At 48.0% G+C, this 27,214-nt stretch overlaps 1 protein-coding gene across 1 annotated transcript in view; it reads left to right on the top strand.

Moving 5' to 3' along the window:
* PTK2B (protein tyrosine kinase 2 beta) overlaps positions 1–27,214 on the top strand; it is a 121,339-nt gene that overhangs the window by 20,932 nt on the left and 73,193 nt on the right. The window lies entirely within an intron of this gene.

Here is a 27,214-nt window from a genome sequence, read left to right as displayed (position 1 = left end):
TCTTCCTCTGGGACCTGCTTCTTCCTCAAGTGAAGACCAGTGTGCCCGTTAGATTCTCAAAAGGCAGTGGCATGCAGTGACAAGAAGGCCAAGCACTCAGTACCTCTGATCTTGGGTCCTGCACTCCACAACCCTGATGTTTCTTTTGTTCGCCTGTAAAATGGAGCTAAGAACACCGGCTTTGTCTAATGCACAGAGTTGTGGTAAAGCTCAAAGGAGAAAATATGTGTCAGTATCTTTTACACATTTTGCACATTTACAAATTATAGAAATAAGAATTATCTTGGACAAACTGGTTCCATTTCTTCCCCTATAAAATGAAGGAGTTAGATTCCGAAATGTCTAAAACCCCCTTGACGTTCTAAAATTGTTGCAAACTGAGAGATGACAGTCACTCACCCTCCAAGGCCTCAGTGGATGGATCTGAATCCTTTTTCAGAGTGAGTATGTGTTTTGTGGCTGTAAGAATACATTGCCTTAATACTTCTACTCCCTTATCCCTGGGGCCCCATGACCAAGATGGCTGCTCATCGCCATGTCAAAACCTCAGCCCAGGAATGTTCTAGAGGCTTCTTCTAGTTCTGGCTTGGGAATGTATATAGCTCTGTCCTTTCAATAAAGAAAACAAATGAGTCAGAACTTGCCCACGGCGTGATAGAGGTACCGGGGAAGCAATCACTGGTGTAGGTGTTTGAAGTTTATGTCATGGATACTTCCATGGTGGTTATGTGTTTAGTAGTGGCCTGGAAAAGAGCTGAATTTGCAAACAGAGGATAGCTGAAGCAAGAGATATTAGAGCTTGTAACATCAGGAATTTACAAGTAAGCTAAATGAAAGTGTGACCAACAAATAGAATTCAGATGGTATTGAAATCTTAAAGATTGGGAATCTCACCAAGGATGAACGAACATTTCAGACACATTGACACTGCCTTCAGTGAGATTCTTCTAGGCCATTAAAGGGTCTCCTTCTAAAAGAGTTGGCAACAGGAAAGATGGTTGATGTTGGTAGCTCTCAAAGCTCTGGCTTTGCTTGGAAGATCTATTTCCGACCCCTTTGGGGAGAGGGGTACACCTTCACTCAGGGACTTCGCTGTTACCCATCCTCCAATTGCATGAGTTCAAGGGAAAGATGAATAAAGCCTTTTATTATCTGTTAAAAAGTTGGGAATTCCGGCTTCATAATGAAGTTCCAAGAGGTCAGATATAAGACAAGTGTCCATGGTTAAGTACATCACCACTAACTTCTTAAAAATATAGATATTTGGTGGGGGAGCACTAGGGAGACAGATTTGATCTATGGTACGTCTGGACCCATGGACTACTCAGTCATAGAATCAGAGACTGTTAAGCCAGAGGGACCTTGGCAATCACCCAGTCTAACCACTTTGCTAACAAATGAGAAAATAGTCTGCAACATGTAAACAGTGGTTGATTTGGGATTGTGGAAATGTGGGTAATTGTTATTTTCTTGATTGTTTCTTTTACTTTTCAAAAAGAAGTATAGCCCTAAGAAAGCAGGAAAGTTACTTGCCTAAGGTCCTGTAGCCACATAGAAGCAGAACTTGCCTCGCTCCCAAATCCATTGACTTTTTGTCCTCTGCTTTTCCCCGGGTGTGGTGTCTGAGGCTAGGACTAGGTTTCCAAAAAGATCTTCTGCAATAAGAATGCAATCATGCTGCTTATCAGTCTTCACCATTTAAAACTTAACTCTAAATGATCAGTCTTTTACAATTTCCAGGATGATTTCCTGAACAATTTTCTCTTAATTAAACCTAGACTTATTCTCTGGGGAATGTTAAAAATAAAATGTCAGTTGTAAGCCAATCTCTCAAAACACACCTGGTTCTACAGAGTTAAAACCGCCCGCTGAAGTATAATGTGAAAATGGAACCTGTGTTTGATTTTCTTAACCCACATCCCACGTAGCCCATCCACTGGAGGAAAGAGAAACGCTGTTAATGGAGTGGTAAAAGCAGTGTGAACGCCATCCCCCGCAGAGGCTCCTGTGTACAGCTTTTGTTCCTGTGGTCTCTTCAATACATATGACTCAGTGTGCTGTTTGGGCCCCACTTCCCCTGGGCAGGGAGCTGACAGCAGCGTTGTGCTGTGCCCATCGTGGGTGACTCAGGGGGCCTGCTTGGGGCTCCACTGGTCCAGCCGCCTGCCTCCCCCTGGCTGACCACGCTCCCTCTGCTTTTCTGAGCACTGAGATCCCTGACCCTTCCCAGCTTGCAATTAATATGAGTGATGGCTTCCCACTGCCCCATTCTTTTTAAAAAAGTGCCATACACTTATCTTGACAAACTGCCAAAGTGCTTTTTTTACCCACCTACTCATCCATAGAATTTGTGGTTTCCAGCATATGCATGATACATAGAAGGCCAAGTAAAGGTCAGAATGTGTTCCTGTGAACAACAAAAACAAAAGACAGGAAAGGCCTCTCCTCTTCTAAATGCTTGTTAGAGCAAGAATATTGTATACTTCATGTGTATAGGGGACGGATCGTCTGGGCCAGCCCACACTTGTGAACTTGTTTTGGCTTAAACATCAAGATAGGAGTTTGAATTTATTTGGATGCACATTATTCAAAGAGATAGTAAAATGATCCCAGCATTTTCTATAACAAGAACAACAGAAAGTATTGAATAAGAAGCTTGGGGTGTCCTTCCCGTAAGCCAATGGAGGCCACAGTCACCTCAAGGAGATAGAGAAGCAGAGAACCGCATGCTCCTGGGATTACTGATCTAATCTCAGGATTAAGTGGGATTCAATTCCAGAAATACTTATTGAGCACTACAGAAGAGGCCTAGAGGTCTAGAGCACAAATTTGCTGTGGGCATCATTGGGGTCGATGATGTTGGAGAGGCTGTGTTCTAGAAGATGCCAAAGATAAACGCAATGGGGCAGATGGAGAGCCACCACATCAAGCCAGTGAGTCACCCTTGGTTTAGAGGATGCCACACCCTATCCAAGAAAGTGGTGTTTTTGCCAGGACACCTCAGGTGAAGTGCCTGTTGCTTGCCAATCTGCTATAAGATTTTTCTCCCTCCTTCTCCTTTCATCTCATGGATAGGAAAGACCCAGTTTGGCCTAGTTGTACATGTTGACCTATGCATATGAGTAGCAGAGCTCCTAACTCATTCACTCACAAGTGCTCTCTCTCCCTCATTCTCCCTCCCCGCACTGTGCTACACAAATGTACACACACACACACACACACACACACACACACACAAACACACACACGATCATGCTTTGGTCGCCACAACGTATCCCTGTATCTACCGTATGATGGCAAATCAGACCAAGATCAGTGCTGGAACAAATGAGGCACCTTAGTGATTGGATTGCTGTGAAGGGAGGGGAGGCTGCTCTGGGGGGGCCATGGCTTCCCACTCTCCAGCTGCTTAATGATGAATAGCCTGGGAGTGCCCGTTCATTAAACCTTCAGTCACTTAGGCCCGACTAAGTGTGGCTTTGGATGATGTTTCTCCAGAGCAGGAGAAATAAACAGCATCAGCAGAAGAGAGCCTACTATCGAGATTGAAATAAAAAGAGGAAGGTGTCACTCACCTGTTGTTGTCCTAGTGCATCCTCTTCTCGTTGCCGGTGACAGAAAGCCAAAGAAGGGATACACTGGCTCACATACCCATACTAAGGAAGAATCAGGAAGCAGCTGAACTCAGGAACAACTGGAACTGGGAACTCAGACATGGCCTACCTGGGTCTCCGGGTCTACCCTTCTGCCTTTCTGGCTCTCACTGCACATTGGCTTCCTTCTTTCAAAACAACTTCTGCAAAAGGCAGGGGGCATAGCTGCTAATTGTTCCCAGGATTTCACCTACAGCCTTCTTACCCATAGGAGAAAGACTGTTTCCCTAGGCTAACGTTTAAAAAATGCCAAAGAACTTGGATTGGTTTGGCTAAGGCCATGTACCCATTTCTGGACCAATCCCCCCAACCTAGGCCAAGAGGGCAGGGTACCACATTTGCCCCAGCTCGGGTAATGAGTTCCATGCTGTGGTCCAGAGCAGGGGGAAAAGATAGAAGAGATGGTTTACCATGCTGGGCACCCCCCACTAGAATTACTCAATTGCTGTGGAAGGAGTAGTTCCCTGCAAAGACAGTGAGTGAAATTCTCTGAAGAAGGGGGAAGAGGCATTGCAGGCAGACCAAACACTCAAGGGTCCCTGCCGTCAGTTTGCAAGCTTTGGTCCTGTAGCAGCTTGTGCTCTGTGGCTAGCAGATATGCCTTTGGGAGGCCCGTTAAACTTGAGAAACGGAGGGAAATGGTGACATTTATAGTGCTTGGGAATCGACAAGCCATAATTATGTTATGGCTAGGACGAAATAAAACTTTGCAGGAAGAGCAAGCAGCAAGGTCATGAATTACACGTCAATAAATCATTTCCATACTGCTGGACTGTTTGACAACAGTTATTATATGAAAAATATAACCGATCTTGACTTCCTGGTCATGCTGTACTGCTTATAGGATTTAACAGACCAGTTCATGTGGTTACTGGTTGTTTTTCTTTCCTCGGCTTGAACACAAAGTCAACATCAGCAACAGTCTTCCCACAGAATCATACCTGATTCTCAATAATAGTATTTTTATTGTACTGCATGTGCCTAAAATTGAAAGCCCACCTTGCCCTTCAGTCTTGAGTGAATGGTATTCTTAGAGTAGATGGCTATATTTTATTCTGCCTCTTAACTCTTTGGGCAATCTTTTTGCTCAAAAAGAGTCTCAGGGCTTTAATACTCGGCAGGTGGGTGTGTAATAATGGCCTCCCAAAGACGTACCTGTCTTAGTCCAAAAAGCTGTGACTCTGTTAACTTACAGGGCAAAGGAGGCATTGCCGATGTGATTAAGGTAAGGATCTTGAGAGAGGGAGATATCCTAGATTATCTGGGAAGGTGATGTGACAATAGAAGGAAATATGACGAGAGAAGCAGAAGTCAGAGAGAGAGTTGAAAGTGCTGTTCTGCTGACTTTGAAGATGGAGAAGAGACCAGGAGCTGATAAATGCAGTCTCTAGAAGCTGGAAAAGACAAGGAAAAGGATTCTTCCCTAGAGCCTCCAGAAGGAACACAGCCCTGCTGGTACCTTTAGGCCTTCTGACCTCCTGAACTGTCTGATGAATTTGTGTTATTTTAAGCCACTAAGTCTGTGGTCATTTGTTATAGCAGCAGTAGGAAACTAACATAACTACATTTCTGGAAAGCAACTTGGCAACATGTACTGAGAAATATAAAAGAGTTGATGCCTTCTGACTTAGTCATTCTACTTCTAGGACTATCTCCTATGAAACAATCAGATATGCAGAAATGTCCTTACATATTAAGATGTCCCTTACAGTATTATCTCTAATAGCAAAACCTTGAAACCACCTGAGGGCTCTCCTGGTGGCCTTATCTTTATTACGGTTACAACAGTGTTTGAGTAAGTAATATGGCCCACCGGGTGATGACCATCCTCCTTTATGACCTTGCTTCAGGAATGTGTTGTAATCACAGGAAGGGATGACCTGTGTTAGAAAATCACCATAGTTATGAAGAAAGTCAGAAAGAAAAAAGAAAGAAGGAAGAAGACAGAAAGAAGGGAGGGAGGGTGGGAGGGAGGGACCATGGTGATAGCCTTGCTGTCAATCTACTGATTCAACAATGCTCTTTGAGCATGCTGGTCCTGAGCTAGAGCTGAGGGTATAGAGGCAAAGGACACGTAAGGGATTATGGAGAGCTGCAGGAGCCTGGCCCAGGAGATGGTCATCAACACAAAAACTTCTCAGAAAAGGTGATGGTCCACTTAAAGCTTGAAGGATCAGTAGGAATGAGCCATGGCTGAAAAGCCAATTCATGGAGTGTAGCTCTTTCCCCAGTCTGGGCGGGCACATCACTGAAAGTGAAGGTAGATCCGGGCTGCTCACCGGGAATTCTGAAGGATCTAGCCACCCTCTTGTGAAAGAGCTGCAATCAACAGCCAAAACCTGGAAACAACCCAGACATCCTGCACTGGGGGACGGGTATATCCGTACAATGAAATATTACTTGACAATAAAAAGGAACAGACTATGGGTGGATGATTCTCAAGGGCATTATGTGTCGTGAAAAAAGTCAGTCTCAAAAGGTTTCCATTTATTAAATAACATTCTTAAAACAAAACTATAAAGATGAGGAACACATTAATAGTTGCAGAGGTGGGGGGCAAGCATGACTATCAAGAGGGTTCTTTCATTGTGATAGAACTATTCTGTATCTTGAACATGGAGATAGTTACACAACCATATACATGAGATAAGATGGCATAGGGCTACACACACACACACACACAAATCTGTGTAAAAGGTGGTGAAAATGGAATTAGGTCTGTCGTCTCATCTCAGTATTATAGCAATGTCAGTTTCCTGGTTTTGATATACGGCACCACTAGCGGACAATGGGTCAAGAGTACAGGGCACTCTGTGTGCTATTTTCGCAACTTCCTATGAGTTTATAATTATTTCAAAATAAAAAGTTAAAAAAGCAACAGACAAAAATTCCTCTGCCTGATGACGCTTTTTTGTCCCCAAGAATTCTTTCACCACTGAGTAGTTCCAGGTCAATTTCAATTGGTGTTTAAATACCTCAGTTGCCCCCAGCATTCTAGGCACCTGCTATTGGCCGTGTGGTATAGGGAAGTGATGCTAGTCTCTGACAGCAGATGATTCTCCCCCAAATCTCCAGTGCATTGGACCACGCTATGTTTGCCTTCTCCCTCAACAACTATCAGGAACATCACTTCCCAACCACCAGCCTGTGAGGAAATTGTCTGTGTTTGTGAGACAATCTGGACATGTCGTGAGAGCCTGGCTTTCTTCTCTCTCCTTTGCCAAGTTTGGATGAGGAAGGGGAACTGGCCAGTGAACAAGCTGGAGAAAGGAAAAGGCTTTGTTGGGGGGGAGCTTAGGGTGGAATGAAGAGACAGATCGCCAAGATTAAGGGAGTTGGAGGTGCTCTGGCATAATGGGAACGCACAGGCCGAGAGTGTCTGAATTCATTGACTTAATCAGGAGGTGTCTTTGTCTCTTCAGGCTGCTGTAACAAAAATATCAGACACACAGCTTAAACAATCGGCATTTATCTCTCACAGTTCTGGAGACTAGAAGTCCAAGAACAAGGCACCAGCAGATTCTGTGTCTGGGCAGATCCCACTTCCTTGTTCATAGACAGTCTTCTTTGGCTGTGTCCTCACAGGGTGGAAGGGGTGAGGGAGCTCTCTGGGGTCTCTTCTATAAGAGCGCTAACCCCACTCATGAGGACTCCACCTTCATGACCTGATCATCTCTCCCAAAGGCCCCACTTCATAATACCTTCACACTGGGGGGTTAGGATTTCAACGTATGAATTGGGGCTGTGGGGGGGGGACTCAAACATTCAGTCTATACCAGTGGGCATTTATCAGGTACCTATCTATGCTAGGCCTAGTTTGACGAATTGGGGTGACAGGGTGAAAAACAGTCCCTGGCTTCATAGAGATTATATCAGATGGTCTGAATTCAATCTCTATTGCTCACTAGTCTTGTGACCTCTGAAAAGTTACTAAATGTGTTTGAATTTTGAGTTCTTCTCTGTAGATTGCAGTTACTCATCCAACCTCTTTGGACTTCTGTGAGATTGCCTAAGATGGTGCACAAGTGCCTAGCACAAGGTCTTAAATGTAGTGGGTGTTCAGTTTTTCCATTAATTCTCACTGTCCTCCCTCTTTGCTCGCCTTCTATGTAGATTGAGTCCCACCAGGGCCGCATAGGGCTGTAGGCATAGCTCAGTCTGGTGAGTTCAGTTGAATTAAATGCACTATACAGTTCTGTGGAGTGCAGGCCAAGTGAAGTTGGGAAAGAGAAACTTCTATTTACTTCTATTAATTTTTTGCTTTATATTTTGAATTCTTTGCGTTTGGGTTATTTATTATTATACCTTCTTGAAGACTTTTTCCTTTTTAAAGTAATTTCCCTATACCATATTTTTAGTTGCAAATTGAGTTTGTTGTCTTATATCTCTGCATCAACCCTCTTTCATTTAGTAATTGTCTGGTTGATACTTTTCTACCCCCTTATTTTCAACTGGTTTATGTCATAATGTTTTAGGTTTGCCTTTTGTGAACTACACAGAGCTGGATGTTTTTTTAAAAATTGAGTCTGAAGGTCTTTGTCTTTTAGGAGTCATTTCAAGCTTTTTAAAATTTATTAAGACCTCTATTTACTAAGACATTTCTGCTATATTATTTCATATTTGCCTTTTTTCCTATCTTATTGCCTCTCAGAAGATTGATGGTGTTTCTTTTATTTCCTCCTTTTTCACCCTCCTGATTTAGAAGTTACATATTGCAATTCTATTATTCTAATTATTTTGCTCACTTTTGGCACATGACTTGAAAATCATGGTCAGTGTTGTTGCCCTTCTCCCCAAAGTGGAAAGACCTTATGAGGCTCTGACTATAATCTTTTCCCTTCGATTTTCCAAACTACCATCAACTCATGTTTTTGTGTTTCTAGTTTTCCAATGTCCCCCTTCCGGATGTGGCCTTTAGGATCATTCACTTGGATTTCTCATAATATTTTTTTTCTCTATTTGAAGATTTCAAATATACATCGTATAGTCCTGAATTTTTCTATTAACTTCCATTCTTGATTGTCTAGTCCATAATTTGCATCTGCTGAGCCTCCACCAGTGTTGGTTGTCTGCCCGCATAGCTCGTCAGTTTGACGTGTGTGTGTGTGTGTGTGTGTGTGTGTGTGTGTGTGAGGGGGGAGGGGGGTCCCGTGTATTTCTGATTCAGCAAGGGTCCTACCGAGCTGTGCTTTTTCAGAGGAAACATCTGAATCACTTGTTACTACGCCTGGATTTGTTTTTATTTTAATTCCTTGGATTGGACTTCCCATCCCACTTATGTAGAACGGCACAGGTTTGGGTTTTTCATTTCTTTCTTTTTTTAACTGGGTGGAAGTCAAGCTTTCTCACCTCTGAGGGTTGGTGAGCACTGTTTCTGGTGCCCTTCTCATAATCACATCATCAAGGCAGCTGTTCATTCTCTGTACTCAGTCCCTGCTTTTCGAGCATCTGCAGCTGGATGACACCACCCATGTGAACCTCAAATCCCCAGCTCCAGCTCCCGAGGTGGCCACAGACTCAGTTCCCCCTCAGTGCTCTGGACATTAGCCCCCTCTATTTCTGATACCTGCCAATTTCCTCTTCCCAGCTTGGGTGCAGTTATGTTTTATGCAGCATTTCTACATGTTTGGAGTGGGATGGGCCTCATTAGGTCAATTTCTCACAGTTCCTGTAAACCACACGCTCACACCTTCTTACACAGGTGGCATTTTATCAATCAGCAAATGTCATTGAGTCAACTAGATTCTAGGGCCACTGTGCCGACTGAAGAAACCCCATCTTCCCTGCCCTCCCAGAATTTAGCATCCAAAGAGAGAGGCTGACTTGAATCAGGTAGTCTAAGGAACACATGTAAATTAGCAATTCTGGCAAATGCTGCTAAGGAAAGGCACATTGTTCTAAGACAGTGGATGCTCCGAGTGGGGCCTGACTCAGCCAGCAGTAAGGAAAGAAGAAGCCACAATATCACGAAGGCCAGAGGACAGCCCAAGGAGGGGTTCATTGCAAGGGGCAAGGTTGTCGCCAGGGCCCTATCACCCCCTCCTTTGCTGTGTCAGCCCAGTGATCTGGGAGCCAACTTTCTCCCTGACCAGGCGGCAGGAGCTCAGGTGATTAAACTTTACAGGTACAGCTACAGAGGTGGGGGTAAATGTGGGGGTGGGTGGCAGGAGCAGGATTTCCCCTGGCAGGATGCCCTAAAGTGCTGTGAACTACCTCAAAATGATGCCATATATGCTGTGAATGACAAGAAAAAAAGAAAAGAAAAGAAAAGAAAAAAAGGATGTGAAAAACTGGTGTGAAGACCATCGTACCTGCTATATTTTGACTGGCAGGAAGGAGGAAAAAAAGGTCAGAACTGTGTTTCTTTTGCCCTCTAGGTCTAGAGCTGGGCATTTCTTCCTCCAGATAATAACCAGGAAAAAGGGCTTTTGATTATTCTCTAAAAAAAGTTTTGGTCATTCAAACAGCCAGTGGAGCGATGAAGGGAAAGGTGATGAGGATTTGGCTTTTTAAAGGAAAGGGCCCTGGGCTGGGAGAGCTCTGTCTGTCTGACAAATGTGCCAGGTCCCCTGCTCTGCAAAATTAGGAGGTTGCTCTAAGGGAGCCAGAAGGACCCTTCAGTCTCTGGCATCCAAGATGGGCTCCCCAGGGAAGATGGGGTGCTGATGAGGCCCCAGCTGCCCTGCATTTCCAGGGTTCCCAATGAGCTACCGTCCCTTGGGCCTCTATACCCAGATTCCCTGGGCTTTGGAGCAGCCCCCTGCTCAGCTCCCCACCCCCCACTTCCTGCCCATGATCCAACACCCTCCCTCGGGAATTTTTCTCCTCCTCACATCCATCTCTCCAGCCAGCTCTGCCCAGTTGTGCCAAGAGAATGCAATCTCTGCTCACAAAAATGAAGAGCTGAATGCACATCTTTTTGGTATTCACCAACCTGCCGGGGTTGGGGGGGGAGGGGATGCCCTGGTCTCTCTTTGGAACTTCCTTTTATGGACACGGATTGTTGTCCAGTGCCTGGCAGGCCTGTTCTAATCCAGGTCAGGCCCTGAGCCTCCTGTCGAGTCGTTGACCCAGTTCATCATCCTGGAGGCAGGGCTAGTGGACTTGAAAAGTTAGAGCCTGTGGCAGTGCCAGGAGCCTGTCCTTCCCAGGGGCTGTCCCTCCTCCCCTCTCCCACCCTCCTCTGGGCCAACCTGATCTCTCCTCTCCACTTCCGGGGCGTGATTCACCCTCCGGCTCCCTGTCTCGGCGTGGCAGGTATGTGTCATTGCCTTATGCTGGTGAGACCTAGACCTCCAGTGCTCCCGCTCTCCCCGCCCCTCTGCTCTAGTCAGATTGAAAAGCACTGAAAGCCCACCGCAGTATCCTATGAGGGGTTTGTTGTTGGGGTGGATTTATCACCAGTGGGAGGCATTCTGTGTTTTCACTGAGGGATTTGGAAGGAACTGGGGCCTTGGCCTGTCTGTGTCACCCTGTTTTCTGCCACCTCTCTGCTGTCCCCAGGACTGTTCTGCTCTCCCCTCACCTCCCCCCACCATTAATGCTTTCATGGGACGCTTTGGCCTTACAGGTCAGCCCTTTCCAGCAGCCTGCCCCTCCCTGGGGAGGCTGGTGGGAGGAGTCTGAGCCCTGGGATTGGGCAGGAAGGGCCCCCCTCGCAAGGTCATCACTGCCCCCCTGGTCAGTTTCTCTGTCAGACCAGGATAGAGAGTCAGTGGCAGACAGAGCCATTCCTGAGTGAAATGTAGAACCTCTCGGTGGAAATGAGGCCCAGCAAGTGCTGGCACTGTCACCGCTGTGCTGACACTGACCCACTTCGTGACGGAACACACCCACGATGTCCACATGGCCAGAGTTTGGCAGGAGTCCTTGTGATATCAGCTCCCGAGGCAGCGCATCCAAGGACAGCAGCCACTCCTGGTACCCTCGCGGTGGAAAATGGGGAAAAGTACAGAGTATCCTACTGGCCCTGGGAGAGTGTCCCTATCGGGGTAGGGACTGGGATAAGGACCAGCTCATCCCATGAGACCATGGTCCTTCTGTGGTCTCGGACGCCATGCTCAGGGCCCCGTCTTGAACTCGTGGGACAGACCTTGCTTGAAGTTATCTAAGGGGTGAGGGATCTGAAGATCTTGTCTTGTGAGACCTGTTTGAAGGGCTGACACAGTTTAGAGTAGACAAACCAGAAGGAGCAGAGAAGCTGTTTCCTCACATTGAAGGGGTCTCGGGTGCAGGAGAGATATGTTTTGTTATGTGTATGTCCAGAAGGCAGTCCCAGGCTATCACAGAGACGTGTACTGGGGCCGAATGTAAAAGAAAGCTTTCTTATAATTGGAGCTCTGAGCGATGGAGCAGGCTGCTAGCTTTGAGGCAGCGAGTGCCTTATCACTAGAAGAATTCAGGCAGAAGGTGGCCAAGAGGGCCTCTCCTGCACAGTGCTCAAGTCTGCACCCCTTGGCGTCTGATAGCTCTTCCCACACCAACTAAGCCTGTGGAGTGTCTGATTCCCAGCTTGTGCTGCCCTCTCTCCCAACCCCACAGTGCTCCCGGAGCACGTCTTCATCTTTCTCATCACAGACCCTCCCCGGGCAAGGCAGAGGCGAGGTCTGGCCTGTGCCTGCAGTGGGCTGTGGGACAGCTCTTGGCAGAAGCCCCAAAGGGGCACCTGGCTGGCTCAGTCAGAAGAACATGCGGCTTGGGGCTGTGAGTTTGAGCCCCATGTTGGGTGTAGAGATCACTTAAAATTAAAATCTTTAAAAAAAAAAGAAAAGAAAAGAAAGAAGCCCAGAAAGGTCTACCATGTGCTGAGCTGGTACAGTCACTGCGGGAAGTGTTTCTGTTGCATGTTTCTGTGGATTCTTACTGGTCGTCTCACCCACCCCCCGGTCCTGCAGGTCAAGATTACTCTCCTTCATGCTCCGGAGGAGGAAGTAAGGAAATACCCAGACCACTGCAGGGCTAAGATTAGACCCGGAGGCTGCCTTCCTGTTCCCGGCCGTGGAGTGCCTGGGAGCCAGTCCCCCGCGTGCCCATACATCCTATGTGCGGCCTCGAGCTGAGTCTTTAAGGCAGCTCAACTAGCTGCCCATCACTGTCCCATTTTACAGAGGAGGAAGCCAAGGCTCAGAATCGCTGGAACTGATGCCGGCAGGCCAGGTCTGAGGACCCACGGGGTTCCCGCAGAACCAGCCAAGAAAGTCCCCGGTGGCTGTGCACAGGATAAAAATCAAATGAGAGCCAGCAGGAGGTGAGAGCAGAGTTGACTGAAAGGAGAGAGAGAATGCGGGTACAGACAGAGTATCCGGGAGACTCAGAACGGAAAGAAGGGAGTCTCGTCTTTGTTCGGGGCCTGGGGTTTTTATTGAGGATTGTGGGCTGGTGTACATGTCCTCTTAGGCCTCCAGAACCAGTTTGAACAAGGACAAGGGCCCAGGGGTTATTCCTTGGAGCCCGGTGGCCTTGATGTTGAGACGTCCAGTGCCAGTGGTCTGGAATCTGCATATGATGGCTTCCTCTGGTCATTCTCCCCTGTCCTTACACAGACGGCATACACTGTTTGCATTATGAGACGTGTAAAGTGGGGGTGCAGGTCCTAGCAAGAATGGGATCAGGAAAGGAGCAAAAAGCAGATTTTTATGGAGTCCTTCAGTTTCCGTCTCTGGGAACTGTCTGTGACACACTAGGAAGGGACAGAGCTGTGCTGTGTTTCCTCCTTCATAAGCTGGAATGGACAGCCCACAGGCGTGCAAGGAGGGGTCCCATGTAGCAGCAGAGCGTGTCTCCCGGGGGACTGGGCCGGGGCCATTCAATTCCATACTCCTGGGTGAATGATGGCCTACTCCTTATATTCCAGTCCTGTGCTAAATGTACCTGGGGTGTTACGAGAAACCTGCAGTTCGGAAGACTGAGCTTAGCATGTTCACAATAAGCAAGATGTGCCTAACGGGGAGGAAGAGCTCATCCTATTGAGGAAGGGGAAGGAAGCTTCATGACAGAGATGGAACTGGAAGCAGGCTTTGCAAAAAGGAGCCTTAGAGAGGCAGACCTAGGGGGACATGGAGATGAGAGTCATTGCTTTCAACGTCACAGGCATCAAACAGAATTGGGCCCATAAATTCTTGAGCTATTGTTAAGCAAGCATGATTAGCCCCCCCACTTTCTCTACCCATCCAGGGATGGCCCCAATCCCAAGTAGAACTTTCCAGCCCAACCTTCTCATCCTCCAACTTGATGAATAGCCTCACCAGGCTCCCGTTGACTGGAGAAGGTGGTAGGTGACATGGATTCCCCTCCAATGGCTACCAGTTCCCTGTGGATTCTACCTCAGACATCTTCCTTTATCTCCCCTTTATTGTTACCCCCCATCCTGGGTGAGACTCTACTTCTTCTTGCCCTAATGGATGCATCTGCCCCCAGGTCTGTCTTTGCAGTCTGTCTCATGCATAGCTCTCAGGTAGAGTTGCCTTTATAAACCTTGGCACCTTTAATCCCTAGCAAGCCTTCACTTTCTAGCTGTTTGCCCACATTCCTTATAAATTTTGCTGACAATGCTCCCCTCCCACCTCCTTTGTTGCCTGGGTGGCTCAGCCTGTTAAGCTTCTGCCTTGGGCTCAGGTCATGATCCCAGGATCCTGGGTCGGGCTCCCTGCTCAGCGGGGAGTCTGCTTCTCCCTCTTCCTCTGCCCCCTCACCCTGCTCATTATCTCTCTCTCTCTCAATTAAATAAATAAAATCTTAAAACAAGCAAACAAACCTGTCCAAATGCCCATGCTGCCCTTCCTGGTCGGGTGAGGGTACCCCTTTCTCTTTGGCTGCTCCCGTGTATAATTTGATCTGTGCCTCTCTTATAGCACTTACCACACTCTGCCCTGTGGAATCCATCTATGGACACGTCTGCCTGTCCAACTAGATCGTCGTTAAGTTCCTTGCCTCACACTTCGCTTGCCTTTCTATTCTGTCCCATCTGCCCACTTGGGGGGCCCTCAGTGATGTTTGCTGACTGATAATGATCAGTCCCTGGGGCCCAGCCCCAGGCTGAGGGAGGACAGAAGGAGACTGGGGGAAAGCAGCTGCACACAGAACTGACCCCTGGTGTGCTGAAGCACATGCTTTCTATGGGGGAAAAGAAATAAAACAATTTCTCAAGAATAGGGACCTGTCAAAGCCCTGGAGGCTTTTCTCCACAATGTGACACAGTCCTATATGTTTCCACCACAGATGGTGTGGTATGGTTCAGGAAGGAGTCGGAGCTGCCATGTTCTGGCTCTATGACATGGAGAGAGTTATGGTAACCTCTGTGCGCCTCAGTTCCCCCACATGTAAAACAGCAGGAGAATAATAGTACCGACCTTTCTGCTTTGAGAATTAAGTTCCTATTTGTGGCTGGCACATTAAAAAGTCCTAATAGAGGTTTATTATTTTCAGTTATCATTACTAATAGCCTGTGCCTCCCCGAAGGCAAGAAGCACACATCTGAAAATGAGGGAGCCGGGGATACCCCTCAGGTTGGGGACTATTGGGCTGAGTGGTTGGAAATGGTCCTTCCTGTCCAAGGCCAACAAACGAACCCCTGGAGAGTTGAGATACAGGAGAAGGTCATGAGAGACTGCAGGGTCCAGAGAGAAGGATCCCAAACAACCACCCCAAACATGCCTTCCGTTGTTATAGTATTTCCTGTTGATACTGCCCCAGGAATATGAGAACTCTGGCCCTAGGTCCTGGCAACACCTCCTGCATCTCCTCCTTACACTGCCACATTCCAGACGTTCCAACGAAGCTTCTCAGCTGCTTTTTCAAATACAATGACCCACCTGATACTCCATTTCCTGTGATCCGCAGAAAATGCGAAGCCCAAAGAGGCCAGTCAGGACTAGGAACTTGAGTCTTAGGATGACCCGAATCCTATTCTAGAAAATCTTGGGGTACTCTATCCCATCCCTGACCCTAGAATTAGTTCAACCTGCCTGAAGACAGGCACCCTCTTGCACCTCCTAACCCCTCAGTCTCTCCATCTGCCACGATCTGAATGTGTACCCCCCACAAATTCATATGCTGAAACCCTGCGCCCCCAAGGTGATGGTGTTAGGATGTGGGGTCTTTGGGAGGTAATTAGGTCACAAAAACAAAGCCCTCATGAATGGGATCAGGGCTTTTATAAAAGAGAGCCCAACGGGCTCCCCTCCATCACGTAGGACACAGTAAGAAATCTGTACCCTGGAAGGGGGCCCTCATCTGACCATGCTGGCACCCCGATCTCAGACTTTCAGCCTTCAGACTGTGAGAAATAAATGTCTGTCATTTATAAGCCACCCGGTCAGTGTATTTCATTAGAGCAGCCCTACCAGACTGAGACGCCATCCCAGTTGTTCCCCTAGTGCAAGTCACCTGCCCCCAGGGGAAGAGGCTGTCTACTTTTTCCAGGGGTTTGGACTAATTCCCACCCCTCCTCCTTCCCAGGGCCCCAAGTCTTAGGCTAATCTAGTTTGTTTCATAGTAAAGGGCACAGTGTCTGCCGGCAGCATCTGGTACCCCGGGTCGGGTCTTGAGGTGGTAGGGCAGCCTTTGCCTAGGTAAGTTGAGGAAGTCTTTCAGCTGGCTAGACCAGGGTCTGCCAGCAATCCTGCAGGCTTCATTCGTTCTAGGCCAAGATCAGAGCAGGCAGAGGCTTCTAGCCTCCTGCATTTCCCCCTCTGTTACCTAATCTCACTCCTGGGGAGGCAGTTCCTAAGTGGGGTTTGCAGGTCAGCCTTTGCAAAATGCAAATAGCTTGTGACTGAGCCTCGATCCCCCAGAGAGGCAGGAAGTCCTGTTTGAAACTTCTGAGCCTATAGAGCAGAGGCTGGGAGAGGATCCTGCCAGCTTGGGGGCTCCAGCTCAAGTTTGTTGGGGGGTGTTTGTGTGTGTGGGTCTGTGTGTGTAGAGAGGAGGGGATGCTTCTGGGCAGGAAGTGAGGTCAGGGACTGTGCCCAGGGGACTGGCGGGGGGCAACCTAAAAAGTAACGCTAGGTGCAGAGGAGAGGAAAAGGGAGGCTGCACCCTGGCTTACTGGCATTGGAAGCCTCAGTTCGAAGAGGTAGAATTTCCCTGAAAATAAAGTCTCTAAAATCCTAGAAAGGTCTGGGCCTTTCCCATTTTTGGAGGCTCTCTGGATTAAAAAAGAATAAATATCAACATAAGACAACAAATACCATGATGTATTTTAAATATTTACTTTCACCAATTAATAATTTTAAACATGAACACACACACACACGCACACACACGCACACGCATACAAACACACACAGAGGGACTTCATGAATGGACTCATTTGGAAATAATATCCAGGGCCGTTTTTCCTGTGTGGCCTGAGCCCAGAGGCCCTCTTGGCTTTGGGAGTAGCCCAGCCCTCCCTGAGAGACCCTGTAGGGAGCGTAGGGAAGCAGGTGGAGGCCCTGTAATTCTGGGCAGTTACGAAGTGCAGATCACGTGTCCTGGAAGTCAACTGTGTGAGTGTCTGGTCTTGTCCGGGTGTCCCTTCTCGGCCAAATATCCAGCCAGACAGGGACATTTGCCCTGGCACGTGCAGTAGGCATTGGTGGGGAATCTCTCATCAGCATCTTATTGACTTCTCGTCTGGAGCCAGAGCACAAAAGCGGGTCCTACTGAATGGGAGGTGGTGGAGTCAGGCCCAGGTCGGCCTGCTTTGTGGGTAGGATTGGCCATTCTGTGGGCCCAAACCCACACTGTTCTTGTTACTAGTTCTAGGGAGCTGGGGACCATCATCTCACTCTGGTGGTTCTTTTGAGGGCTGATGCCCATGTTGGCTTGTTTCTAGGGGAGGTAAGGGAAGGAGGCAGCTTTCCCCCCAAACTGCTCATCTCTCTGCTTCCTTCCCACTGAGCCCTCTTCTCAACCAGGCTTCGCCCTTAGCCTTTCGTCCTTGCCCTGCCATGCTCCATTCACAGGAATCCCCCATCGTGGACACTCAACCAAGTTCCTCTTGGTGATTTCTATCCACTGATTCCCTCACATTGCCCCTTGGTTATAAACCCCCAGCTGGCCCTGCTACATCTGGAGATGAGTTTAAACTCTCTCCCCTATTGCAATAGTACTGGATAAAGTCTTCCTTGTTGGTTTAACTCCATCTGCGGCATTGTTTTTCTTTGTGACTGCACCTGCATACACACAAACTCTTAACACAGCATGCTTTACAAATGCTGGTTCTGTTGGGTTGTCTCATTATCTCTCCCGTGCTCTGAAAGGCTACTGGGAAAGGCAATTCAGGTTTGGGGAGAAGAAAGCCATTTGTCACCCCTGGCCATGGGATCCCCCCATCAGGGAAGAGTTGAACACTGTCACTGGGGCTGCAAGTGACTGAGGGGCCCTGCTCTCCACTCTGCAGCTGGTCACCTGTGTATTATGTCCTGGGGACTCTGGAAAGAGCCACTACTGCCTCAGGCTGGGAGGAAGGAGGCAGGGAGCTGGCGGGGCTGGAGGAGAAAGGCCCCCCAGGAGTGTCTCCCTTCTAGGCTCTGCTCTTTTCCCTTGGAAAGGACTGTTCTAACCTTGGTTCCTGCAGAAGCACTCTCTGTCATTAGAGGCGGCTCTCAGCATATCTATTTTGGAGCTGCAGCTGGTTGCTTCTCAGAATAAACAGAGCTGTGATATTGGGATAAAAGAAGAAAGGAATATCTTCTCCTCTTTAGGCCCTCCCTCTTCTCAATGTTTTCCAACCTGCACTACCCTCTTCTTAAAGGCCTTGCCCTAAGACCTCCTCCCCCTCATTCCCTGCCCTCTACCTCCCCTTCTGCCATCTTGTAATCATGGGATCCTCCCAAGCACATAGGGGCCCCTGTTCTGGCCAGTCCCTGTGCTAGGCTCAGGGGCTCCAGGGCCTGCAAAGAACTCAATGTCAAGCAACACAGAGTTCATATCGTAAGGACTTCCGCCAAAGAGTCTAAGAGCTGATCCAGACCCCAGTGTTTAGATGGAGCAACTGAGGTCCATGCTGGGGATGTGCTATGCTTGGGGTCTCAGAGCTCCTGGGGGGTTAAGGAAGGAGCTATAACACCCCGACCATGCACCTTTCCTCATACCTTACTATGTCATGATCAGAATGGTGGTGTCGTGGGGCGCCTGGGTGGCACAGCGGTTAAGCATCTGCCTTCGTCTCAGGGTGTGATCCCGGCGTTATGGGATCAAGCCCCACATCAGGCTTCTCCACTATGAGCCTGCTTCTTCCTCTCCCACTCCCCCTGGTTGTGTTCCCTCTCTCACTAGCTGTCTCTATCTCTGTCAAATAAATAAATAAAATCTTAAAAAAAAAAAAAAGAATGGTGGTGTTGTACTGCAATTACTGACATAGGAGCTTGATGCTTCAGGGACAGAAAGAGAAATCAGACTATTATTTGGTTTGGACAAAGTAGATGTGGGGTACCCAGTGTATTTTTGGATTGAAATGGCTTCCATGAAGGAGCAAGGCAATGGGGATGTTTTCCAGATACTCAGATGTGGGAGGTCTGGTTGTTAAGGAGCAGATGAAAAGACTTATGTATGTGGCCCCTTTCGAAGTCAAGTTACTCATCGTCCCTTGTTGTGCCTTCCACCCCAAGTGGGTCTGACAGCGCCCCCATGATTTGCAAGCTCTCACCTCTGTTTTGGTCTGTCTGGAGCCCTTCCTTTACCACCGGCTTTTATCTGTCGGCCTGCTGTGTGGTTTGACACACATGGGGTTACAGAGACTGAGCATAAGGACATGGTAGTCTCTGCAAATTGTGCACATTTCCTCAGAAGTTCTTCCTACTCGGAGTGAGGAGTGGTCAGCCTCACCTCTGTTACGCTGGCCTCTCTGCTTAGGTGCCAGACCAGCTGGTTTGTCCTGTTACCTGAAGCAGCTCTGAGAAAAACGGGGTGAACCAACACTGCTGCAATGGGTTTCCTCTCTTTTGTCTTTATTTTTAAAGACGGAGCTGTGGTTAGATTCTGAAATTAGTCTTTAGAAACCTCAGTGAATGGCTTGGTAGCAGAGCTGTCAGTGTGGGGGTGGGTGAGGGGCACTGGGCCGTGAAGGAGCCACTCTGGGCATCCCTGTGGGTTGAGAGAGATATAGGTGCAAACGTCAAGGTCAGGCACTGGAGAGGGGCCTGGCTCTTCCACGTGCAGTGGGAGGGGGCAGAAGTTCAGGAATATGGGTTTTGAACTGAAGTGAACTTGGGGTTGTGTCTCAGCTCCACCATCCCTTCGTCCTGTGACCTTGGGCTGCTGATTTAGTGCCATGAAGATTCCATTTCTTCATGTGCAATAAGGGGATATTGATAGTATCCATTTAAAAAAAAACAATTCATTCCTTAATTCAATGCGTAATTTATTGAACACCTCCTTCTTGTAAACACTGGTCCTGGTACAAACTACAGTGGTGGGAAGGCCTCTGTCCTCATAACACTCATGTCTTCTGGTATGTTGATTATATAGGAAAGAAATATGTATATATATATAAATAAATAATTTTAGGTATATATTTATAAACTTATATATAAATATATAAAATATATAAATATATATTATGTTGTATGTTTATTAATACATATATTTATGTTATATATAAGATATATATAAGAATATATACTTATAAATTTATACAAATTTATAAATATATGTAAATAATATATAAACATATAAAAACATATAAAATATATATTAATTTATAAATATATATAAATTCTTTTTCTTTTGTTTAAAGATTTTATTTATTTGAGACAGAGAGAGCAGAGCAAGAGAGAGAGAGAGCACGAGCAGGGGTGAGAGAGGGAGAGGGAGATGCAGACTCCCCACTGTGCAGAGAGCCCAATGTGGGGCTCGATCCCAGGACCCTGAGATCATGACCTGAGCCGAAGGCAGACACTTAACAGACTGAGCCACCCAGGCACCCCTGTAAATTCTTATATATATATAACTTAACATCATGCTTGAAACACAAAAAGTGCTTGATAAATGGTAGTTGTTACTGTTATTATATTTAACACTGGACATATGGTATAAATGGTCAGGCAGAGAACAAGAAAAAGTGTTTTCATTTCATACAATGTTTAGTTTCTTCCTCAGATTTATAGCTCTCCTTTGGTTAAGGAGAGTGTGTTGGTCTCCCAAAGAAATAGAACCAATAGTATATATGGATCAGCAACAGCAAGCTGGAGACCCAGGAAAGCCCATGGTATAGTTCCAGAATGAAGGCCAACAGGCTCAAGACTCAGGAAGAGCTGAAGTTTTAATCTGAGTTCAAAAGGCAGGAAACTGTCAATGCCACACTTAGAAGGGTGTCAGGCAAGAAGAACTCTCTCGTGTTCAGAAGAAGGTGAGCCTTTTTAATTCTAGTAGACCTTCACCTGATTGGATGAGGCCCACCCACATGAGAGAGAGCAATCTGCTTTACTTAGTGTACTGACTCAAATGTTTATCTAATCCAAAAACTTTACAGAAACACCCAGAACAATCTTTGCCCAAATAGCTGGATACCCCATAGCCCACCCAGTCTAGCTAACACATAAAATTAAGGAGCCATGGTCAGAGAATGGGGGTGGGGGGGAGCTGAGGGACTATGATGTCCTGAAGGGGAGGGTAACCCTGGCTGGGCTTGGCACTCATGACAGGATGCAGACTAGTTGTCTCGGGGCTCGAGCCATTCCAAAGACATGTTTTTGTTAGTTTACACTATGTTTTGTAAATTTATGCCAATATCTAAAGATTAAAGAGTTCACATTAAAAATCTGAATGTCCCACTTCTCATGAAACACTAGAAGCGGGCATGTGGGGCTCAGGCATCCACTCTCCCATGGTAACTATCAACCAAGGTGCTGTGAGTTGTGGTAGGGAAGCTCCTTCCCCTCCAGCTAGGGAGTCACCCAGCTGTCCAGAGGAACTGGCCTTGGGCAAGGGGTTGGAAGAGGACCAGCAGCTCCACGCAGCTAGCATGTTTCATAAGTTTGTACCAGCATTTCAAAATTAGAGATTTCACATACAATGGAGGTCAGGCATCTTTTTGGGTCCGGGTCCTGTCTTCTCCTACTCACTTTACTCTCAGAGATGGGCCTTCAGATGCGATCTTCTAGAGCCATGGAATCGCAAGAAGCCTGATTCTCAGCTTCTGGAGCACAAGGAAGGAACTGGAGGTGTTTAGACAGGAGAAGAAATGCCTCTAAGGGAACCAAGAACTGCTTTGAAAATAGCTGAAGGGTTGTCATATTGAAATGGGACTGAGCTAATTCTGAATGTCCCCAGAGGCCAGGCATCCAACTGGGGACCAGCAGCTGGGCGAAGTCAGGTTTGTGGTGAGCATAATGCAGACTTTTCTAGCTCCTTAGAAGCAGAAAAGCCTGGTGCCTGAGGCAGTAAGACCCCATGGCTGAGGGGGTCATGGGGGCCTTGAAGTCCATTCCATTGCCAGACTGGAAGTTGACTGGGTCAGGGGTTCCAAACCTTCTCTATGGGAGGTACACATAGACAATGAACATATTTGTACATCACACAGGAGATAGACTGGAGGGGATGTGAACCCCAGAAGGGGTGGCACATGGGCCCGGAGGAAAAGGCCATGGCAGGCCCGATTTGAGGAGACTCAGGATTTGTTTTAAGCAGGATTTGTATGGTAAGACTCGCAGACACAGAGATGATTCATGAAGGAAGTTTACACTCACAAGTCCCAAGAAACAGGAGGCAGAGCGTGCTAAGCAGTGGGACCCCGTAGAGAAGCACCAGTGTGGGTCAGGAGGCACGGGGGCGGGGGAGGGGAGGAAATGTGGCCAAGAGCCTCTAATGTGGTTTCCTGGGGAAGGGATGGTGAAGTGGGGAAAGCAGGTCTAGAATTAGCTGGTTGGAATAATTTTGGCAGGCTCTGGGACACAGGGGCTGTCCCTAGTTGTGTGGTACCTCTCCCTGGGGTGATTACAGCAGGTGGCTGGTGGCCCAAAGAGTGAGTCCAATACATGAGGTGATTAGGGGCAGTGGGGGCTCCAGATTGGTTGGTTTGCATATGAAAGTCATGCTCTCAAGAACTGGCTAACACCAGTCCCTCCAGGATCAGCAAGGCCCCAGAGGTCAAAGCGCCAAGGACAGAAACTAGAAAACATGGTTATGACAAGGCCCTGCCCAGACATCCCAAGGGGATCCGTTTCTCCAGGTGCGCCAGGAAGACGTTTCCATGGCCTTCCAGCCCCAAGGTGCTGTGGTCAGCACCTCCAGCCAGAAGCAACCTGAGAGTCCAGCCTTTCTCTCTCTGTACAGAGGGGCTCTAGGCTCAAAGAGGGGAACTGACTTGGTCACAGTCTCAGTGTTAGTTGAGTGACTGTCCTGTGAGGGAGAAGGGGCTGGAAGGAGCAGGCGAGGAGTCTTCCTTCTGAGCGTCCAGGACAGGATGACACGGCCTAGGAATTGCCTCTAGCCTGCAGCATTGGGGTTCCTGGGGCAGTGGGAAGGGGTGACCAGTGCAGTCCCTGCCAGGACAGCTCTCCTGGTTCCCCTTACTCTGCCCTGGATGCACAAGGAAGACTTAGAGCCAGAAGCAGCCTGGATGAGGAGACCTCCCCTTGGTCTCAGCTTTGTTTGCCCTGCACCGAGCATCTGACTTGGGAGTTCATTTCCCTCCCTGGCATCAGCCTCGTCAGCTGTGATGCATTCATTCTCAGCCTGCAGTATAACATCCTTCCAGTTGAAATAAAGATTCCTATTCCATTGTGCCCCCCCTCCACCACCACCATTTATTCTGATGGGCAGATCTCAAGTAGGCCTCCTGTATTTGCATAGCCCTGAGAAGCAGCGGGTTTGGAAACCACCAGGCTGGGAGAGCTCCTAGACCCCATCCAATGCTACATCCTACACCATTCTGATCCTCTTGGCTGGTCCCTGTGGGGCAATGATGAGCACCGCACCAGGGAGGCAGTGGAGTAGAAATGACTTCTCAGAGTTCACAGCTACCAGGTAGGGGAGGGGTGGGAGCCAGAAGCCAGATTTCCTGCCTGTGTCAGGCTGCTCATAAGATAACACCACCTTGGTGACTTCAATGGCAGACCTTTTTTCTCACTGTTCTGGAAGCTGAAGTTCAAGATCAAGGTGTCAGCAGGGTTGGTTTCTTGCGAGGCCTCTCTCTTGGGGTGCAGATGGTTGTCTTCTCACTGTGTCCTCACCCAGGTCTTTTCTCTGCATGCAGCTGGTGTTTCTTAGTGAGTCCAGATTTCCTCTTTTTATAAGGACACAAGTCATACTGGATTAGGGTCCACCCTAATGGCCCCCTTTTACCTTAAGCCCCTCTTTAAAGGTCCTGTCTCCAAATACAGTCAATTCTGAGGTCCTGGGCATTAGAACTTGAACATGGGAAGCCCAGAAGCCTGCCTGGTGGGGCTGCATTATTTCCTCTGCTCCACATGCCTCACCCCTAGTGGGCCTCTACTCCCCCGCACCAAGTGATGCACTCAGCACCACTCCCCACCTTTGGGAAGCCCTACATATACTGAGTGTGCCATGCCCGTCCACATCCAGTGCAGTATTTGCCCACAGGACTAGGGCCGTGGGCCGCAGCAGTGAGAGGGGCAGCCTGTGCTCAGGGTTCTACATTCCCCTCACCTGGCACACGGCCATGTACAATTAGACACTTGACAAACGATGGCAATGCTGATGGCGATGCTGACAGCCGAGAATAGAACCCGGGAGTGGGAGGGTAGTCTGCTCAGCTGGTGCTGTGGGGACCAAGGGGGAAGTGGCAGCCAGCTCAGTGCAGGGATGAGCAGGGACCAGAGTTCAGAGTGGACTGAGTGGCCAACAGGAGTCACAGCTGTGATTGTGAGACTATGGGAGAGCATCTTGAGGGGTGTAACTTCAAAGCCTGTATTCAGCTCTAAAGTCCTAAGAACCTGAGACTAGACTGAGAGAGCTGGGAGCTTCAGGGCAGGCCCAGGGAGGCTTGACTGCCCCCCACCCTGTGCCACTGTCGAATGGCTCAGTGGCCTCTGGAGGTGTCTGCTTGTCATCACTGATGTCATCCTGGCTCATCCAAACTCATTTCTATGGGCTTCTTGAGGATGGCCTTATAATGTTTATGAACAGCAGGTGGCCCATGTATAGAATGATCTAGGAACAGCCCAGCCCACTGCAAATTGTCATGTTTTGCAGTCTTGTGTTTAGAACCAGGACTGGCTGTGCAAACCAGGGGCGGCGGAGGGTGGGGGGCTCAGGCCTGGTAGCTCCTGAGGCAGAACTGGCACCTGCCAGGAGCCACTGTAGAAAACATCATAGGGAGGGACTCTCCGGTACTAAAAATGGTTCAAAACTGGGAACCAATGGGTTGCCTTTGACAAGACTGAGGCCCTATCATCGAAATGTTTGTGTAGACACTTGAAGAAAACAGAGGAGCACGGACCACTTGTGATCATGACCAACCCTTGATGTTAGTAGTTCAAAGTTCACCAAGTGTTGTTCTATACATTATCTTTGTTAATCTTCATAATGGTTCTAGGGAAGACAGTGTTCACACGTCCAACTTTGGTGGGTGAGCTCTCTGAGGTTCAGGTTGGTAACAGGATCTGTCCCGGATGCATTGACTGGGGAGGTAGACCTGGAAGATGTGCTTCTTCTACTCCCTAATGTGGCACAAACCTACCCCTCCTGGAAGCCTCCTTTGGCCGCCAGCTGGGAGGCCTCCGTTCTGACCCTTCTTCTGTAACCTGTTGAGTGTGGGCTTTCATTCACCCTTTCGGAGCCAGCATCCCCTGCCCTGCAAAGGGGCCAGCACCTCCTCCAGAGAGAAGAGAGAGGAGACGGGGCAAGTGCATTGTGAACTGCCATTTGGTCCTGCATGTGTGTGGGAAGAGTTCCTGCTGAAGGCCACCATTGAAAGTAGACGCCCTGTCTACCACATTCTAGGCAGGCAAGCACCTTAGGCTTGGGTTGAAAGAAGCCTCTCCCAAGAAGGCAGTCCATGGTGGGCAAGGTGAGGTAAAGATCAGAGAGGTATTGGGTACGGATGTGGAAGGTTCTAGCAAACAGAGGCTTCCTCTTCTGTGTAACTCTGTACCTGACTGGTGTCATCTGCATGGTCGGTCTGTAAGAGATCACTTGGCCTCTTGCACCTGCCAGGGGATTTACTCTGGGTAACATGGGCCTCCCAACAAAGACTTCAGTCCTGTGGTTTTACACTTCAGAGGGCCCCTGCTCTGTTTCCCACAATCAAGAGTTCAGCTCTGTGTCTTTGGGGAAGTCACTCAACATCTCTGGCCTCACCTACAAAACAAAGGAGGTAAAAAAGCCAGATCATTTATAAGCCCCTTCAGCCCTGATTCTCACCACCAAGGAGTTTATCATTTTAGTTGCTCTGTTTTCCATGATATCAATATCCCAAGTCATTCTCTCTTTTTTTTTTTCTTTTTTGTCTTTCTATTTTCCCACCCCTCACATTTTTTTTCTCAGCCTCTCATTTCTCCCGCAACAACGCAGGGGCTTTCCTGTGGCTAATGATTTTAGCTCCCAGAATTTTAGATCTAAGAGGGCACTTTGGGAGGCAGCTTTACCCTGGAGTTCAGGTCCCCTGAAAAGTGTTTTGGGGGTTCCACAAACATTGAAACATTTTCTGCCAAACAATGCAGAATTAAACTGCCTCGGGCCCAGGCTATTACTTTTAACAGTTTGAAATATGCATGCTCAAGAGCCTGTTGGAAACACCCTCCTATCCCCTAATCTCTTCACTTTCTCTGATGAGAAACCTGAGGTTCCCAGGGGTGAGGTGATTTGGCCAAGTTATCAAAGGATCATTCTGGCATTGAAGTTGAATGTGATTCAAAAGAAGCAAACGTTATTGTTTTGCGTGTGTGCATGTTAAGGGATGAGAAAATTCTCAGTCAACAGAAGGAAAGAATAGAGTCGGGGGTAGGGGGGAGCTCTGGAGGCTCTTAAAGACCTGGGTGTAGACATAGCAGCCCTCCAGCCCCAGCCCTGTGGGAGGCGAAGGGCCCCAGCACTCCCCTCACCCCCGGCCACAGAGCACTTTCTGGGTACTGCTTCGAGCTCTCCCTCCTGCCTCAAGTCTGTGGTGAAGCTGTGGAGAAGTGGGTTGCTGTTCTTTTTTCTGACTTCCTGTGTGATTCGGAAACCTCAATGAAATAAGAGCTAAAGGCACAAATGGCCAAGGACTCTTATGTCAAACATAGACTTCTCCCCAGCGTGGGGGTGGGGGAGCCCAATTCTGATTTTTGCAGACCCAGAGCCCAGGACTGTGGCTCCTCTGCTCCCTGCTGGGCTGCTAGGGAACGCACCTAGGGCTGGATGTAGGTGGTGGGCACCTCATTCTTTGCAGGCGTGGCTCCAATATATCTATACAGGTAGCCAAAGTGATTTTTGAGAATTATTCATCATTGAGGCCAAACGCATTAAAAAGGAAAACTTGATTACCTTTCTAATACAGCTGGTTTATTTTCGCTGTGTCTCCCTTTCTGTCTACAACCTACTTGCAGCCATGGCAGTGTGTTTGTACAGCGAGTATGCATATAATCTTCAGAGTTTTTCTACTACCTTGATTGCATAGTGGTCTCCTTATCAATTAC

The sequence above is a fragment of the Ursus maritimus genome, unplaced genomic scaffold (assembly GCF_017311325.1).
Source record: "Ursus maritimus isolate PB19 unplaced genomic scaffold, ASM1731132v1 scaffold_11, whole genome shotgun sequence".
Taxonomy (NCBI): domain Eukaryota; kingdom Metazoa; phylum Chordata; class Mammalia; order Carnivora; family Ursidae; genus Ursus; species Ursus maritimus.
This window is presented reverse-complemented; position numbering and strand designations above follow the sequence as displayed.